Source organism: Cryptomeria japonica, chromosome 2 (assembly GCF_030272615.1).
Source record: "Cryptomeria japonica chromosome 2, Sugi_1.0, whole genome shotgun sequence".
Lineage (NCBI taxonomy): Eukaryota > Viridiplantae > Streptophyta > Pinopsida > Cupressales > Cupressaceae > Cryptomeria > Cryptomeria japonica.
Window position 1 is genome coordinate 304,630,975 of NC_081406.1, and position 19,995 is coordinate 304,650,969.

The following is a 19,995-nucleotide window of genomic DNA, read 5'->3' on the forward strand; positions in this document are numbered from 1 at the left end:
TTATTCATCCATTATTTGCATCTATATAAACTTAATATCATATAGATTAAATCCTTCGTCTTGATTATAAAAATATGAGAGCAATCTTATACTCGCATCTTTTAGAAGGCAATTGGTCGCTTTGTTATGGTTTTTATTTATTGATTATTGATTACTAACCATGCATATAATGACTTAATTGAAGTGTTGTGCTTGCAGCTACAGTTCCACTTTTTCACACACACAATACCAATGTATATACTCTTTCTCTTGCATTTCTTGCTTCGCAATAAGACAACCAACATTATCAGTAAACAAAATAGGTGTATTTCTATTCAAAGCATTCATTCTAATGACCGAATCAAAATAGATTTAGTTTCTCTGTCCTATACACCATCATTGCTCCAAAATAGATAAAGTTCATGTGTTCTTTCATATGTATACTAATAATTGTTGGAATTTTTAAGTCCATCCTTAAGAATTGATAGAGTCATTGGAGCTACTCACTTGTTGTTCCTAGTCTGTACATAAAGTTATCAGGAACAGTAAAACTGTTTGTACAAAAAGGCCACAGGTAATTCCAAGCCAGAGTCCTTGAAATATCCATAAAAAATTGGTATAAGAAACAAATTAAAATATTAAGTAGTCTTGTAAAAACTACATTTTGCCTCTATTCTTGTTAAGAGGAGACATTCGGGGGTTTCTTTCATATTTATTATTTTGGTATTTGTATTATGGTGTCATATGTTATAATAGTCAAATTTGTGATGGAAAAAAGTTTGTGTGAAACATAGGTAATGAAGTGTAGACAATAAGATATAACATGAAATTAACTATATTTTTAGAGATGTGCTATTGATCATTTATAGTACAGTCAAGCAAAGTTGCCCTAGAAAATAGTTTGTGTGAAGCATAGTCAACAATTACGTGACAGTAAAATCTAGACAATAAGATATAATCTGAGGTTGGCTTTATTCGTAGAAATGTGTTATTGATCATTTATAATACTAAATACAGCCAGTAAAGCTTGCGATGAAAAATAGTTTACATGAAGCATAGTCAACAGCTATATGGCAATGAAGTCCAGAAAATAAGATATAATCCGAAGTAAAGTCAATAAGATATAATCTGAAGTAAACTTTAATCCTAGAAATATTATCATTTATAACATGGTCAAGTAAAATTTATTATGAAAAATTGTTTGCATAAAACAATTATGTGAAAATGAAGTCTAGCAATATTATCATTTATTATATGGTCAAGTAAAATTTGTTATGAAAAACTGTTTGCGTAAAACAATTATTGTGAAAATAAAGTCTAGACAATAAGATATAATATGAAATTGGCTTCATTCTCAGTTTGAGAAATGAACAGATCATCATTCTCAGTTTTGCGCTAACTAAATTTGAATGCTTCGTAGCATTACCTATAACAGGGAAAATAATTTATATTCTCAGTGTCACTGAGAATGGTCTAGCCGATTGGATGCCAGAACTAGGATTTCAATAACTGTTCTACTTTCAGAATGCAAGGTTTGTATCCTTTATCTGTCGAAAATATTACTCTGATAGGTTCGATTGACTTAATTTTTTTATCCTTTCTGTCAACAATCTTACTCTGACAGGTTAGATGGACTTAACTTTCTTTATCCTTTATCTGTCAAAAATCTCACTCTGACAGTTAAGATATGCTTTGTAACATAAAAATCAGAGCTTTGTAAGTCAAATCAATGAGGGAAGTGTAACTAACCTTGCCACCAACATGCAGTACAAAGGCCAAAATGACAGCTATAGGAATGGCAACCATATAGTATACTCCAAGATTAGCATAAGCACCAATTTTTTGCCACCCACATCCTCTAGCAATGCCTGAAATGTTATTTTCAATCAAAAAGAAAGTGCTGTTATGATATCATGACTTCAAGACAAAAATGTTTGTAGTTCCAACTATGACTGTGCAGAGTAATCTGAACCTGAAAGAGTGCCTTGAATTGCATCCAAAATTGAGCCAACTACCAGTAGAGGGATCATGCTTGCAACATAATCAATGACCTCCTTTTCACTGCTGTAAGCATAGCCCCATATATTTCGTATAGAGAATAAAAGACATCCTATGATGAGTGCCTCCATGATTGTCATAAAGAACACTACATACACTACCAAACGAGCAGCTTGTGAGCATCCAACTCCCAATTCATTTGAAACTCGTGTACTGCCATGCAAACATCATGAAAGTGTCTAGCTCCTAGTATATTGTTTTTGACTTGAATGGGATAAATGACTAATAGGTTTACTAGTTAGTTGTCAAATGTACTAACCTTGCAGCAGCAGCAAAACCAGAGGGAACCATATAGGCTAGGGCACTAGTGTTAAGGCTGCAAAATATCAAAACTAGCCTAGATAATAACAAATTCGAGGCAATAAAATGCCCTTATTAAGATTAATTCATAACTAAAACTCTCACATTAAACATACATACCAGATTGAAAGAACTGATGTCTCAAGTTTTGGATTGGGCAGTAGGCCTGACAAAAGAATAAGCATTTCAAAGGACCAAAACTCCAAGTTGTGACAACCATGGAAACAAAATAAGTTTAAAAAAACATTCTGGTATAATCTACCATGCATTATTAATAACTTGTGTGATGAACAATAACGGATCTATTATATTTGCCAAATTGTTCCTCACATGCTATGAAATTTGAGTTTTCGAAAGGGTTAAAAGGAAGTAGTACACAGATAACTTGGATCAAATTTTGCGGCTATGAGATGAAAGTAGTATACCAGATCATCAGTGAAGATGGAATTGCAAGCTTGAGAAAATCCTTAATATCATGCAAAGCCTCCCTTGTAAAGGACGTCCATGTCCTCTTGCATTTAGGTGAAAGTTTAACATATAGTAAAACAAGTGCCACATTGACCCAGTTGGAAATGATGTTTGCCAAGGCAGCCCCTTTATTACCTAAACCAGTTTTAAATACTAGAGCCTAGCAAATGGGAACATGGAAACACAAAGTAATTGCGGAGCATAGCATCATGGGAAAGACAATGCTTTGTGTCTGGAGATATCTTATAAGGGGTAGAAGAACTGCATAAGCAAACAGACTAGGAATCATCCATCTGGCAAATTCCCCTGCTTCAAAAGATATTAAAGGGTCCTGCCCACATGCAATTAGAATGTTGCCCATATATACCCACACCACAGCCACCGATATGCTTACACAAAAAAGAACAAAAATTGCTCTTTGTAGATGAATCCCAAGCAGATGGTATTGCTTTGCCCCATAGGCCTGTCCACATAGTGTTTCTAAAGCACTTCCCATTCCCATTTGACAAAAATGAAGAGAAAAAACTATTGGTCTTGCATGCAAAACTTCATCCATGACTTTAAAACAAACTTAAATCTTCACTGTTGTGAATTGTGCAACCCCATTAAAAATAAATACCTTTAAGGTATTGTGCTTCATGAACCACTTATTATTAGAGATATCTCATTGAGCAGTGCATGATTATGAAATATCTACTGAGTTACATGATCAAAAAGTTTATCAAATATGAGTTGCAGGGGATGGCTTATCTATAACACAGAGTAGTTTGATGTCTTATGATTCCACCCTTTACATGGGCAAGTTGCTAGTTCAAGATATATGGAATCATGTACATTAGGACTCAGTGCAACTAAGCATTTAAGGACAACAACCACCCTGGAAGGAAAAGGGTCCAACTTCTGAGATAATGCTTTTATTTTTCAAGTTCTATGGAATCATGTATGTTAGGACTCAGTGCAACTAAGAATTTAAGGAAAACAGTCCAAATTCTCCGATAATGGTTTTAATTTTCAACTTTCTATACATTTTCCCATTTTGGGAGGTTAAAAAGGAAAAGAATCTGAGAAAACTGCTCAAATTATTAACGCTTACAATAAAAGGAAACCAAAGCAGAGTGAGGTTTTTTTATTCTACCAGTAGAGTGAAACCAGAGACATCTGCAAAGGAAGTAGCAATAGATGCACTAGAGAGAGCAAGATCCCCTAAATGTCCCACCAGCATAACAGATATCATCCACAAGCTGTACTGTATTAAATTCACTAACACCATAGGCCCAGCTATCTAGCATTGTTTCTTTACTTCTTCCCATACTAGAGCTTTACTACACTTCCATTCATTCTGCTCATGATCTCTAAATACAACTGCTTTCTCCTTGGCTATAAGTGGCTCTAGCACATCATTCTCATGCCCATGGCAACGAAGTGAATCACCTCTCTCCATGGTTGATCGAATGGGTGGATTACAGTTAGCCTACTTACAAGCTCGATTGAATGTTTATGTAGAAGAAAGACCGAAAAAGCAAAACTAGTCTTCCACAGTATCAACAGTTTTTATGTTAGTATATAGAAAATGAAGTTGTTGCTGTGCTCCACTTTCCAATAGAGCGACTTATGAATGGCAATGGCTATGGCGCCCTTTAAACAACACCCCATAGTTGCTAGACTCCCTACTACATGGGCTTCCTCATTTTATACGCTAACCTTCCGTACGCCCGCATGTGCTTCGTTTTTTAGGCGGAAAAATAGGGAAAACAAAAAACATGTTTAAAAACAGGGGTGGAGCACCCCACTTTCCCATCCGTAACTGTGACACAAGGGGGTGCTCAGCCCCCTTTTTAATTTTTATTGTTATAAATTTAAAAAAAAAATTATATTTTTGAAAAATTATATTTAATATTTAATATTTTTTTAAAAAAAATTAGTTTAATATTTAATAAAATTTATATAATAAATTTTTAATTAATTATATTTTTAGTAAAAATATTTATTTTATATATTTTTTTAATATATATTTTTTTAAGCGTATTTTATGTATAGTATATATTTATTTTTTTATATATTTTATTTATATTTTACTTAATAAATTTTAATATGTTATAAAATAGTTTTATTTTTATATTTTATATTTTATATTATACCCAATACATTTATTTTTAGTTGTAGAAGTAACCAATCATGTGATGTCACATCGACTACACAAGTATGGAAGCCTCTTATGCATGACTATTGTTCTCACCTGTATTTGGGCTATTTTGGATATTTTTGCAAAAAAACATGTTGATGTGGCATCAAATTTGATGGAAGGGGAATTGCCAAGTAAGCTGTTGTAAATAATATAACTAGCTTATATATATTTAATAATATATATAGAATAAGCTGAGAGGTATCCTTCTAGAGGCGCCTATTTTTTTAATTGATATATCAACATTAAAGTGCAATAGGCACCTCAAGAAGGATACCTCTCGGCTTATTCTATATATATTATTAAATATATATAAGCTAGTAGTAGTCGCAACATGAATTGAAAGATATGACATAAATTAATTTTAATATATATATATATATATATATATATTGTTGTATAGTTTAGGATTCCATTTGGTTTAATTCTAGATTGAGAATTATAGTTAGGATTGGAATCAAAATAGTAGGCCTAATTCAATAAGGATTAGGGTTCATTATGGTTCACTATTAGGGTTAGGATTTGATTTGGTTTAAAATAGTAGGCCTAATTCAATAAGGAATAGGGTTCATTTTGTCTTGCTATTAGGGTTATGGTTATGGTTGTAGTTAGGGTTTACATCATTGTTTAGGTTAGGTTAATGGTCAGGGTTGGGAATTACATCATGTTTAGTGTTACGGTTAGCATTAAGATTGTGATTAGGCTAGGATTTAGGGTTATGGTTAGATTATGTGTAGGGTTATGGTTTATATCATAGGGCTATGATTAGGGTTAGGATTATAGTTAGGGTTTACATCATTGTTAGGGTTAGGTTAATGATTAGGGTTTGGATTTACTTCATGATTAGTGTAGACACCTAAAATTGTCCAGTCTAATTAAATAAATATTTTATTTATTTAATTACTTTAGCCTAATTCTTCTATTAATTAAATAAATCTTTATTTATTTAATTCATTCATTTATCCTCTTCTAGCCTTATTTCTCATTTAAATAAATACTTTTATTTATTTAAATTATCTTTTTCCTAAATTAAATAAATATTTATTTATTTAATTGATTTCATTTCTTCTATTAATTAAATAAATCTTTATTTATTTAATTAATTCATTATCCTTTTCCACCTATAACACATGTCATTCATCTCTTAATTCCTACACTATCTACCTCTTTCATTATTTTATTATTTCTTCTACCTACCCTCTAATCATAGCCGACCTCCTTTTTACACCTCTCAATCTTATCCCTCCATTTCATATAGTGTCTTCTATTTAAGGAGATGCTTCTTTCATTATCAAACCCTAATGAGCGAATGAACTATATGATCACTTGGCTATACTACGATCCTACTTGCAACCACATTCCGTTCTTTGTTAAGGTCTTGTGCACATAAAATATGAGAGCAAATATATCAAGCAAGATCAATGGAGATAGGAAGAATGGAGATCAAAACCCTATTGGACATGTAATGGTATAATCTTTGTGATTTCATTTGATTTGCATTGTCTTAGGTAATCTTCATATGTTATGGTGGATCTTTGTTGTTGTTAGGCTAGGGTTTTGTGGTTGAATTCATTTAGCCTTTCAATTTTGTTATTATTGTTATCCATTTTCACCATAAACATTTTGGCATGCCCGGTGGGACTCTTGTCCCTTTGTATTTAACCTCCTTGTTGTAGATTTTGTGTTTTTGAAGTTGCAGATCGGACGTTTTCGACAGCATTTTTGGTATTTTCGTGTCTGCATACATTCGGATCGCATTTTTGATTTTCCAGCGCGTCTGCGACAGCTTAAATCGCATCTGTGTTATCGACAACATTTTGTTTTGCAGGTTTTAGAACTTGCGTTTATGTCCGGGAGTCGCGTCTGTGATTGTTAAAGCCGCATCTATGATGTATAGCCGTGCTTGTGACTTATAGCCACGTTTGTGTCTCGCAGAAGCGCGTTTGCATCACAGAATCGTGTCTGTGTCGGGGGTAGCTGCGTCTGTGTTTAGCAGTTTCCAAAATTTTGAAGTTTATTCATTCAATTCCAGTTTCGCATTTAGGGTTTCAGATCTAGTTTATTTTGCACTAACATTTTTAGATCTAGCTAACGAAATTGGTGCAGCTTGTCTTGAAAGCAAAACATTTGGTTGAAGGCCCCTATTTTCATAAAGTCTTTTGGGTTTAAAATTTACCTAACTTGTGTGCTTGCAGGAAGGGGTGATTATTTGAAACAATCCAAACTACTAACAACCTTTTGTTGCAGGTCCTTGGCAAGGGTTTTTGGATTTTTATTGTGTGCCTTGTTTTCATAGACTAGCAAACACTTCCATTGGTGCACTAAAATTGAATCATTGTCTTTTGTGTCTTGAGCAATAGGCTCTTTTTGTTTAATCTTTAGAGGGCCTGTCTTCCCGTGTGGTCATTAGGACTACTAGTGAGAAGAGAACGACCCAAGTGGCAGCGAGGAAAACCCACCTCTTCCGAACCACTATAAACAAATGTATTCATGGTGAAAACTATGAATAACGTGTGCTGATTAGTTCATACTGACACTATGTCTCCCCATAAACCTGTTTGATCAAATTTATTTGATCATTTGTAGGGCATAACCCCTACTGGCTGGGAGCCTTCTGTATTTACAGAGCTGAAAGTGTCGCATGTATGGCCACACGAGTGGATGCCCTTACTAGCACCTTTTTGTTTTAGAAGCCCAAATCCTTCTAGTTGTTGGGGCAGGGTCGGACCTCTGGTAGCGGCCTACACACATACGGTTCTTAGTAGAGATACAAAGTTCACCACAGGGAGTTTTCATGGGGACTGATGCTTGGCTGACCCGAGAAGTGAGTGCCGAGGGTGGAGCCAGTGAAGTCAAGCATCTAAGTATCTGCTCTGAATAGCGTAGCCTTGGGGGTAAAACTACATGTGGGATCAACAACTATTGTCTTGGCCAGCTATAAGAATTGTGCTTGACTTATTTTAAACATTCAAACATTCAAGACCAAATAGCAAAACATTTTGTCTTTTGTGTCTTCAAGTGTATGCAAAACAATTTTACATCAAACAACACACTTTTCTTGGAGTCATTATTAGTCTAAACACTTGCAAACATTGAGTCCTCATCAACATTGTGTCCTCTTGTCACGAAAAATAGTTAAACATTTAGATTTGGTCACAACCAACAACTTCACAAATTGGAAAAATTTTACAGTCCAGCAAACAAGAGCAATCAGTTTCAGAATTCTTGAGCTTCCTAGGTCATTTCTCTAGGTTTCATTTAGCATTCAACTTGTCTTTGGGTCTCACAAAGTCCATCATTGCTTTACATCTTGCTTTACATTCACACTTTTCTAAACTTGAGTCAAAAGGTCACTTGCTTGTCCTCATCATACTTTGTCAACACACTACATACAACAACACTTTGCTAAGTGGTCCCTCATCAAGGTCTATCACCTTTGGGTCTCATTTGCTCTTACTTAGAGTCAAGGTCAACTTACCTCATCAAGAGAAACTATCCTCTCTTTGGAAGTCACACCTACTCTACTACATACATACTTGGTCTTACACTTTGGACATTGCAAGTACACCTCAGATTTATTTACATTCCATCCAACTCCTGGTCTTCCATACCTTTTCCATTTTCATCTAGTCTCACACATCTTGGTCAATACCTAGTTCATGGTTGAAACCCGTCTTCAAAAATATAGGAGAGAAACTAAAGAGGCTCAAGAGTCCACAAACATGAGTTCTTATGAGTATGACAATGATATATTTTTCAATACTGATCACACTACATTACTTGACATGGATGTCTATAGAAACATTCCAAATGTTGAGAACACAGACACTACAAACAACAATGCTACGCACAATGACAATATGGACAACTTGTCAATACATTCAGCAGATGTGGAAGAATCCATTATGAATCCTTGCTTCAATCGACTGATTGAGGAAATAATGAGGAGAGATAGACAATACTTCTTACAAATGATGGCACAAAGTGGAGCCAAGATACCTCATGATTTTGACATGTCTCAAATAATGGAAAATCGACCTTTGCAACAAACTCACTCCAACATGGATCAAAGGAGGCCTAATAGTGGAGGAAATAGAGGACCACATCTTGTCCCTGAATCACCATCATCCTTGTTTCAAAAACTAGAGGTCCCGCATACACATGGTCAAGCATATGATACTCGCCTTCGCAGACCATTATGGAAGTCTTATGCAGAAAGATATGCTCAATCACATACAAATGCTAAGGATCAACCACCAAAGCAATTGGATATTCAAAGGAATGCTCAAAATTTGGACACAAGGAAACCTTGTGTCAAATTTGGGGGAACCACATTAGAACATGACATGCCTGTAGAGTATGGTATATATGGACAAAATAGATATTTCATTCCTCAACATGAATCTATACCGAGTGGTCCATATATGCAGCATCACTATAGACCTCCTCCATATGAACATGTGTATGATCAATATCATCCATATATGCAACATGCTTCTCCTCCAATTGGTGCCTCAAGCATGGGGTATGGTCCAAGAAGTCGATCTCCACCTAAGAGCAATTTGGAGCAACAAATCAGGGACTTACAAAAGAAAATGGAGGACATAAATACACCGAAGCCAACATACACAATGAGAGACATATGTCCTTATCCATTCAACAAGAGTATTCCAATGCCTCCATTTCCTACACACTTTGTGATGCCTAAATTTGATAAGTATAGAGGAAAAGGGGATCCTAAGGCACACATAAGATAGTTTTTCATAGCTTGCATTGAAGTAGCTTCAGAAGAGACATATTTGATGAGATTATTCCCACAAAGCTTAGGTGATCAAGCTATGGAATGGTTCTCCCAACTCCCACCTGGTATTAAGTCATGGGGTGACTTAGCAGAGGCATTTATTCAACATTTCTCCTACAATATAGAGACAGACATATCAGTCACTACTTTATGCAACACCAAGAAAAAAGAGGGAGAGTCTTTTGCATCATTTTTACAAAGATGGAGAAATCTAGCCAGCAGACGCTCTTGTGAAATTCCACAAAAAAAAATGGTAGAGATGTTCACACAAAACGTTAACAAAGACATTGGTTATGATCTAATAAAATCTTGTTTGTCCACCTTCAGGGACGTTATTGAAAAAGGCTTAGCAATAGAAAAGGTCCTAATTGAGCAAGGAGTCATTAAGATATTCAAGGAAAACAAAGATGATTTTAAAGGAAAAGACAAGCCAAGATTTTTGAATAAAAACAAGAACACAGTCAATGATGGTGTTGTTGATGCCAATACAGTGCGACCCAAATTCATCTTTTCGGGATCAAGTTCTACAAACAATCAAGTGAATACTCAAACAACTTCCAGATCACGAAGGAAGTACACTCCATTGGGAGAACCACTTGAGTTAGTCTTCAAAAAGTTAGTGGCAAACAAGGTAATCACAGTTCTAGACTTTCCTCCATATGAACCAAAGGTTAAACGAAATTGGTGGAATGATGATGAGTATTGTGAATTTCATAAGAGCAAGGGTCATAAGATAGGAAATTGTCATTGACTGAAGAATATCGTACAAGATCTCATTGATAGAGGTGACATTGAGATTGAGGGACACTCATCCAATCAAGAACATGAGATGTTTAAGGAGCCATTCCCAAAGCATGACAAGGGAAAAGCTAAAGCCACAGATGATCAAGCCAACCATACTAGAGCACCTTACAACTATAATTCAACTATCAATCACATCTCGATGGACAATCATGTCTCTACTATTATCATCAAGGACAAAACTTCTGAGAGTACTACCCAGCGACCCAAGATTGTCCTAAAAGGTGTTGGATCTTCTTCCGGACCTACCTCTGAATGTCATGTTACAACTCATTGAGGTAAAATCACTTTGCAAGGTGCCTCCACTAAAAACACCACTTCTTCATCAACCAAACCTGAATATGACCTTGTAGAACAGTTAGGGAAAACACTCACACTCATCTCCATCCTTGAGCTCTTACGCATATCTCCTGCTCATAAAGCTATTCTTGACAAAATCTTGAGAGACATTGTTATTCCTACTGATCTAAACGTGGACCAGTTTCAAGCCATGGTGGGATACCTTTCCATTCCACATTCCCTTACATTCACAGAAGCTGATGACGCCTCCGTAAGTCAGCCACATAATCCACCACTACATGTTGAAGCCTTCATACACAAACATTGAATAAAGCAAGTCCTGATAGATGGAGGAGCAGGTCTAAACATTTGTACATTGAGCACCATTAAATAATTGGGATATTCTAATAAAGCTGTGAATTCAACAAATCAAATCACCATCAAGGCATATGATGATGAAGAACGCTCATCCAAGGGCACAGTCACCTTACCTCTAAGAATTGGACCAGTTACAAAGGATGTGATTTGTCAAGTCCTGGATCTAGATCTCACTTATAATATATTGCTAGGACGTCCTTGGATTCATGAAATGAGGGCAGTCCCATTGACATATCACCAATGCATTAAGTTTCCTCACAATGGAGTCGAGGTAATAGTTAACGGTGATCCTAATCTATTCATATATTGCAATAACCTGAGATCACATACTGAGACCATCATTCCCAGTAATCGTGAAGCTGTTCCTTCTTCCGAATACATTGATCCCGAGTCATTGAAACCCTCGAAATCAAAGCAAGGTGAGCTTAAAGGCAAATTTCAGGACAAAGGCATGGGAGAATACACTTTAAATTAGACCATGTACTTATGACAAGTCATGAGTTCTCCAAAAGAATATGGAAGACCACATCCTAACAAGCAAATATCCATCATGGTATTCAAATGGGACCCTACTACCTTTCAAAGATGGGGTGAACTGGAAGAGGAAGGTTTATACAAAATGCTATACAAAGACATTGAAGATGACACACAAGATTACATCAATATACCCTGTGAGAAATATGGCAAAGGCTTCAAGATTCTGCAAAAATTTGGGTATGATGGAAAAAGCCCTCTTGGGTTATGAAAGGAAGGCATCATTGAACCTTTACAACCTGAATTGACTATAAGAAAGGAATGCTCGAAGGGACTTGGTTTCCTGACTTCCAAGATCCACACTAAAAGGACAGACGAAGCATTACAAATCAAAGCTGCCAAAATTCAACAAGAGGATAGCTATTCCACAGATTCCAACAAATGGGAATGGGGTTCAGACAAATCCTCCAGTGACTACAAGCTCACCGAGACATTCAGAGAGCCAGATGAACCCACATAAGAAGAGGAATTCTACAAAAAGTTTAGAGTTGGTCAAGAAACAACCCAGAAGGATTCCACACAGTCTTTGTCTCAAGGTTCTAGGTTGAAATCACATAGGATGAGAACACCTGTCCCAAAATCGCTACTAGTGATGAAAATTTGAATTCGCTCATAATCGAGACTGATGAGGAGAGTTCCATCGATGACCTCGATAATTACCTTGACATACCCAAATATAACTGTATCTTCACTCTTAGCCCCGCTAATTTTGAAGACATTAAAGGCCTTCCCCTTGTTCACCATCAACTCATTGATTGGGATCATGAAGGACCAGCACAGTTTGACACATTCCAAAATGATGAAGCTGTTATTGACTATCTGGGCATACGAGACAACCTTCCCCCTGGGGACCATAAAGCAGGATACACTATAGAACTCAACAACATGGCATATTTTGGTGAGGGTGTCAGACCTTCTAGTCGCAAAAATGTGAAAATAAGAACAAATCAAGGGTCTTATGGCAAAAACCAAACTGTGGCACTATCTGATCCCAAAAAAGTAAAAAGAAAGGACATATCTGAGGGCGAAAACCTCTCTGAGGTACCCAAAGATGGAAGGCTCGACATTCTCCCAGCATCATATGAGGAAAAGTCATCCATGTTGGTAGAGGAGACTATCAAAACAAACATTGGTACAGAAGAGGTTCCACACAACATATTCCTGGCTCAATCATTGACAGAGTCTGAAAGGTCAAAATTCATAAGTTTCTTCAAAGAACAACAAATCAACTTTGCATGGTCATATGCTGATATGCCTGGACTAGATCCAGATTTGGTAATGCATCATTTGACAGTTAAACCGGGGGCAAAACTAGTGAAACAGAAATTAAGAAAGATGCATCCACAAGTGGCATTACTGGTCAAAGCAGAACTTGAGAAATTATTGGATGTCGGATTCATACGCCCGATTGATTATCCTGAATGGATCTCTAATCTAGTGCCTGTCAGTAAACCAGATCGCAGCATCAGAATATGTACAGATTTCAGAGACATCAACAAAGCTTGTCCAAAAGATGACTTCCCATTACCAAATATTGACTTGATTGTTGATCTCACAGCAGGTCATGAAATGTTATCATTGATGGATGGATTTTCTGGTTATAATCAAATAAGGATTGCACCCGAGGATCAACACAAAACATCATTCACTTGTCCTTGGGGAACTTTCTGCTGGAATGTCATGCCCTTTGGGCTAAAAAATGCAGGTGCTACATATCAAAGAGCCATGACTACTATCTTTCATGATCTCATGCATGTAACGGTGGAAGATTATGTTGACGATCTCTTGGGTAAATCAATAGACAGAGATACACATTTGGACATACTTTCAGTCGTCTTTGATCAGTTGGAAAAATACAAAGTAAGATTAAACCCCAAGAAATGTGTCTTTGGAGTAACCTCTGGGAAGCTCCTAGGATTCATTGTGTCCAAAAGAGGAATCGAAGTCGATCCAGCAAAAGTCAAGGCCATCTTGGACATGCCACCACCTAGAAATATCAGTCAACTTCAATCCTTACAAGGGAGACTCCAGTCTATACGGAGATTCATAGCACAACTTGCAGATAAGTGCAATCCTTTTTAGCATTTGCTACATAAAAAAATCAAATTCAAATGGGATGATAATTGTCAACAGGCTTTCCAAATGCTCAAAGATTACCTTTTGAATCCGCCAATTTTGATGCCACTAGTTCCAGATCAGCCTTTGTTACTATACATCTCAGCCACTCCAACAGCACTGGGGGCACTCCTAGCACAACAAATTGCTGAGGGCAAGGAAAAGGCAATATACTATATCAGTCGCACATTGGTGGGATATGAGCTAAACTACACACCAATTGAACGTGCATGTCTCACCATGGTCTTTGCTTCACAAAAATTATGACATTATATGCTCACTCATAAGACTAAGTTGATTGGAAGGATAGATCCGTTGAAATACCTTCTCAATAAAGCAACACTTACTGGGCGACTAGCCAAATGGGTAATGATCTTGAGCGAATTCAACATCGAGTATGTGGATAGGAAAGCAATAAAAGGACAAGCCATCGCAGATCAATTAGCAGATGCCCCCATGATTGATGATGTTCCTCTAAGTTCAGAATTTCCAGATGAATCGATTTTAACAATATCACATGCAAAGTCTTGGCAACTGTACTTTGATGGCTCATACACATAGCATGGAGCAGGAGCTGGTATCCTCTTTATAACTCCTCAAGGGGATTCTATACCAAAATCATACCGCTTATCATTTCCTTGCACTAACAATATAGCGGAATATGAGGCATTAACAACTGGATTACGGATTGCAGTTCGGTGGAAGATCTAGGAACTTCGTGTTTTTGGGGATTCTCAACTTGTCATCTGTCAAGCAACTGATGATTACCAAACAAAAGATGAAAAATTAATGCCTTACAAACAAATGGTGGATGACCTGAAACAACACTTCACAAAGATAGATTTTGAGTAGATACTAAGAGAGCAGAATCGCGCTGCAGATGCCATGGCTACAATTGCTTCATTGATCGATCTACCTCCAAATGAGACCTGCTATGAGTTCTTGGTGGATAACCTTTTGGTTCCTTCATATGAGATCACTCCTACTGAGATGATATGTGTTGTCGGTCCTGAATCCCAGTTATATGGTTCCATCTTCACATACCTTCGTGATAATACCCTTCCTCCTAATTTATCAAATAACCAACGTCGCACTTTCATTCACCAATCCTCTCAATATGTCATTTTAGCTGATATCCTATACCGGCGAGGTCTAGATGGCACTCTTCTTAGATGTTTAGAATGCGACAAAGCTCAAATTGCGCTACGTGAAGTACATGAAGGGATATGTTGTCCACATGCTAGTGGTCCTACCTTGGCCAAGAAACTCATTAGGACTGGATATTACTGGCCCAATATGGAAAAAGACTCATATCAGTTTGTCAAGAAATGTAAACAATGTCAAATTCATGGAGACCTCATACATGCGCCAACACAAGAACTACAACCAATTGCATCTCCTTGGCCCTTTTGTCAGTGGGGACTCGATCTCATAGGCAAGATTCACCCTCCTTCTTCTAATGGTAATAAATTCATTATCACTACCATAGATTATTTCACAAAATGGATTGAAGTCGTGCCTCTCACACAAGTCACTGGAAAACAGATTGCTATGTTTATCCTCAACTATATCATTTGCCGATACGGTATCCCTGTTTCCATTATCACCGATAACGGGCGTCCCTTCAAAAATCAAGATGTTCGTGAACTCTGTGACCACTTCCATATTTTCCATTGTTTCTCCACACCATATTACCCCTAAGGTAATGGCCAAGCTAAGGCGTCTAATAAAACAATCCTTAAAATCCTTAAGAAGACAGTCGACGACGCTGGCCGTAATTGGCATATATAACTTAATCCTGCACTTTGGGCCTACCGTACAAGTGTTCGCACACCTACAGAAGCTACACCCTATTCACTTGTCTATGGCACTAAAGCCATCTTGCCTATTGAGGTTGAGTTACCTTCTTTACGAGTCTCTTTGCAAAACATCGTCAGTGATGAAGACTATAAGGTCTCTCGCTTACAAGAACTAGAACTATTGGATGAACGGAGACAAACTGCTTTTAATCGTCTTAAGGCTTACCAACAATGAATGAGTCGCAGCTACAATTACAAGGTCAAGCCTCAAACATTTGAGGTAGGTGACTTGGTTCTCAGAGAAAACCCCAAGAATCAGCAAGATAGAGAGAACAAGGGCAAGTTCGAACCAAATTGGCTTGGTCCTTACATCATTACAGCAGCATATGGATCTGGGGCATATCAGCTCTCAACTACAGAAGGTGAATCTTTGGAGGATCCTATGAACAACATGCACCTTCGCAGGTTCTACACATAGCTCTTTGGAATATCCTAATTCAAAAATACAAAAAAATAAAAAAATTTCAAAAATACAAAAAAATCAAAAAAATTTCAAAAATACAAAAAAATCAAAAAAATTTCAAAAACACAAAAAAAATAAAAAAATCAAAAAAAGTAAAGAGAAATAATTTCGTCCAACGGTGAAAACCACTTCGGTGGCGCCCTGGGCAAGTACCATGGTGAAAACTGGGTCACCAACGCCATGCGTAGAGACATTGCTCCTCCCTCCTTTAGGATTCACTTTCATCCTTTCACTTTGCACACACTCACAACCTATTCATCCATAATAAACTTACCCATTCCCATCATGGCTTGTTATTGATCTACCCAAGATTGGTTAGCCATTCATAATAAACCTCCCTTTCCATCCATAATAAATCAGATCCTATCTGTGGCTAAGGCAAATCCTACGTCTAGTGATAGGTGTGGAACTGAGAGCATCACATGTTTTGAGGAGTACAGTTTCTTCCAGCTTCTTTTAGTCTATCTGCACACAGTCCGCAATAAAGCAACATTTGCATCATAGATCCGCAATAAAGTTCCGTCTTCTCCATAATAAAATATCAGTTTCATGGATTCAGTCAGTTTCAGATGAGACGACAGCAACACTGGGCTTCAATAAAATCAAATCTTTCAACAGACTTAGACAACATATGGTTCTGTGCTATCTATCCTTTTTGTGAAAGTAAACATTGTGACCACAATCAAATAAGACTTATACAAGTGACAAGAGACACTAAACTTGAGGACTACAGTGGATGTTGGTGTCGAGTCTTGGTTTTCTTTTGATTTTATCTTTAAGTGACATGTCTTTTAGCTTTTTTAGGATGTCTCTGACTAGAGATTCTATCTCCAGGATGTCTTTGACTAGAAAGGCGAGGATGGGGTATCGTCACCTATTTGTATTTGCTGTCTATGGATTGTCTTTTAGTAATGCTATGACTTGTCCAAGGATATGAGGACACTGTGAGTCTAGTGTGAACTGGGGCATTCCTTGTTTGTGACTATCTTATCTCCATGCAAACAGGTACAATGACTTTCTGGGTCGAACATATGCCTCAATTTTCATAACCTACTTGCCATAATAAAGCTCAATGATGATAACGTACAAGAAGCTCTTTCACGTTCATATCTTCTATCTTTCATCCCCCTTTCTTGATTGACTTCCATCGTCCTTCTTGAGTCTGTGTAGCCTACTATCACATGACTGAGTATAATGACACACCAAAAACATTTGCATTTCATGTAGTTGCACCTGCATTACCACATATAAGCATTTCATACATACATATAGATATCACATCCTGCACACAACACATGTTATATTCATCTGCATTACATACATTCACATTTGCATCATGCATACACATATAAAACATAAAAGAACAAAAAAATATATATATATTGCATTGCATCATATACATATTTACATTCATATCATAAGCATCACATAGAAACATACATCATAAAAACATCTCATCACAAAGGTACACATGCATATAGCTGCCGCAAAGATGAATCATCTCATATATAATCAAAAGTGTCATGATACAATGATGTCAAAATCATATGGCTACAATCACCCGCAGGTGTCTACATCATCATACAAAATGGTACAATACTGATACATAGGGAGCCCTCTAAGGCTATGATGAACTCCCTCCCTCGGAGCCGCTTGGCCTCGACGGAATCTGAGCCCCCGAAGGACCCGCCCTAGGATCATCCCTCCTGTCCCCTCTATCTGGTGGTGGTGGAGGACCCATGACCCCACCACTCGATGCCTATCTCCTCCGGCTCCCTCCCGTAGCTGTTGCTGTCCGCGATGGTCTATGGAAGCTCCTCGCTCGCTGATCTGCTGGCACTGCACCATAATAGAGATCCCGCCAGTAGGCAATCTCCTCCCCTGCCCGTAGGACATAAGTATATCCTGCCCCTATGTTCTCCGCTACATGTCTCCCCGCCCTCAGCGCTGTTTCAGCCTCTGTATAATGCTAAATCGCCTGATCTCGCTCCCGCTTAGTATCTCAGAGCCTCCTCTTGAGCCAATCCCTCTCCCTCTCCAACTCCTGGATCTCATCTGCCTGGCCCTGGCAGATCTCCCTCAGCTCTATTAGCTCATCCTCCTCTGCATCAACCCCCTCCACCTCTGCCTGTGGCTCCCCCTGTACGGGTGCCTGTGCCTATACCTGTACCTGTGCCTATACCTGTACCTATCCCTGTACCTGTCCCTATCCCTGTACCTGTCTCTATACCTGTCTGGGACCCTGTGCTACTGGCACCTATACTGGCAATCCACCGCGACCCCTCACCACTCGAGCCGGTCTCTCCTCTCCACCCTCCCTTCAAGGTGCAACCCTCCTCTCTCCAACTGCTCCCCTCCTCCTCCGTCAGCCCCTGCCCCCATCACCTCCACAATCATCATCATCCCCACCATCATCTCCCTCAAATAGCTCCCCTGGATCCGTCAAGCATGGGAAGGGATGCTCCACCCAATATGCTCTATACTCGGCATCCATGCTGGCATCATCGACTTCTGGCCACATGTTCCAGGGTAGGGGCACCATCTCTGTTAGCTGAGTAACTGCCTGATCATATGACAGTAGAGGCCCAAACTATACCTAATCTCTCACTGTCCGTGCATACATGCCTGAGCCCCATGGCATCCTCTGGATCTGGCCAAACTGCCTGCAAACCCTGTCTACAAGCTATCTCTCTAGCACATAGGGCATCCGCCCAATCAGATACCTGCTCTGAAAGGTGTACGGAAGCTCCACTGCATCATCCTCCCACTCCTCACATCCCAAATATGGCCTCTAGATGACCACATCAATATCGTCTATCACTCGCCGCCAGTGCTCCAACCTGCCAATCCGTGGCTGCGATGTGATCATATCATATAGGTGCACAAAATTGCGTCCATGTCCCCTGCCTTTGAAGTGTATCAGCCTCGTCATTGGCAGATGCTCATAAGCCCACACCTGTAGCAGTGTCACCCTGCAACCCAATCCCACTGATTCGTGGTATACGAACTGATGCAGCTCATAGTAGAGGTGTGCCAGCACACACGGTCCCCAAGCATATTTGGTGTGCTGCGTCACCAGTGTCTCCAATGCTCCTCCCTAGCCCACAACCAACCCCCGTGTCACCCTATCCAGACAAAGGAACCCACTGATCGCTCCTCCGATCACTGCTGGCAGTGCCAATCCTGTCGCAGTCATCGTATCCCATGCCACGTGTCTTGCCCTCATCTCCAATCCAGGGTCCTAGAACACTCATCTCAGTGCCTCCCTGTCTCCATCTCGATCATACGGAATCAGATCCCCATCGATTGGTATCCTAAGTATCCTGTAGACATCCTCAAGGGTGACTGTCATCTCCCCCAGCGGTAAATGAAAAGTACATGTCTCCGAATGCCATCTCTCGGCTAAAGCAGTCAGTAGTCCCATGTTCGCCCGAAACTCAGGCACATATAGAACATGTCTCAATCCCATCGCCTCAATCACTGCTCGATCCCCAAGTGTCAACTTAGGTCACAATCTCTGTGTCGACGAAAATCTCTCCCGTGAATCTAGCATCGGCCAATACTCCTGCAGTCAAGCAAATCAATCGTGTTAGTCATAGTGGCATTCACTGTTTATCACAAAATGCTACTTTTTATCTAAATGCATATGACATTCTATCCTAGTGACACTCCCTGTTCATCACAAAGTGTTGCTATCTATCCCAATGACAGTCACTGTTCATCATAAAGTGTTGCTTCTATCCTAGTGGTACTCCCTGTTCATCACAAAGTACTACGT

At 38.5% G+C, this 19,995-nt stretch overlaps 1 pseudogene; it reads right to left on the reverse strand.

Moving 5' to 3' along the window:
- Positions 1–495: 495 nt before the first annotated feature.
- LOC131873731 (protein DETOXIFICATION 16-like) lies at positions 496–4,114 on the reverse strand (annotated as a pseudogene).
- Positions 4,115–19,995: the final 15,881 nt, after the last annotated feature.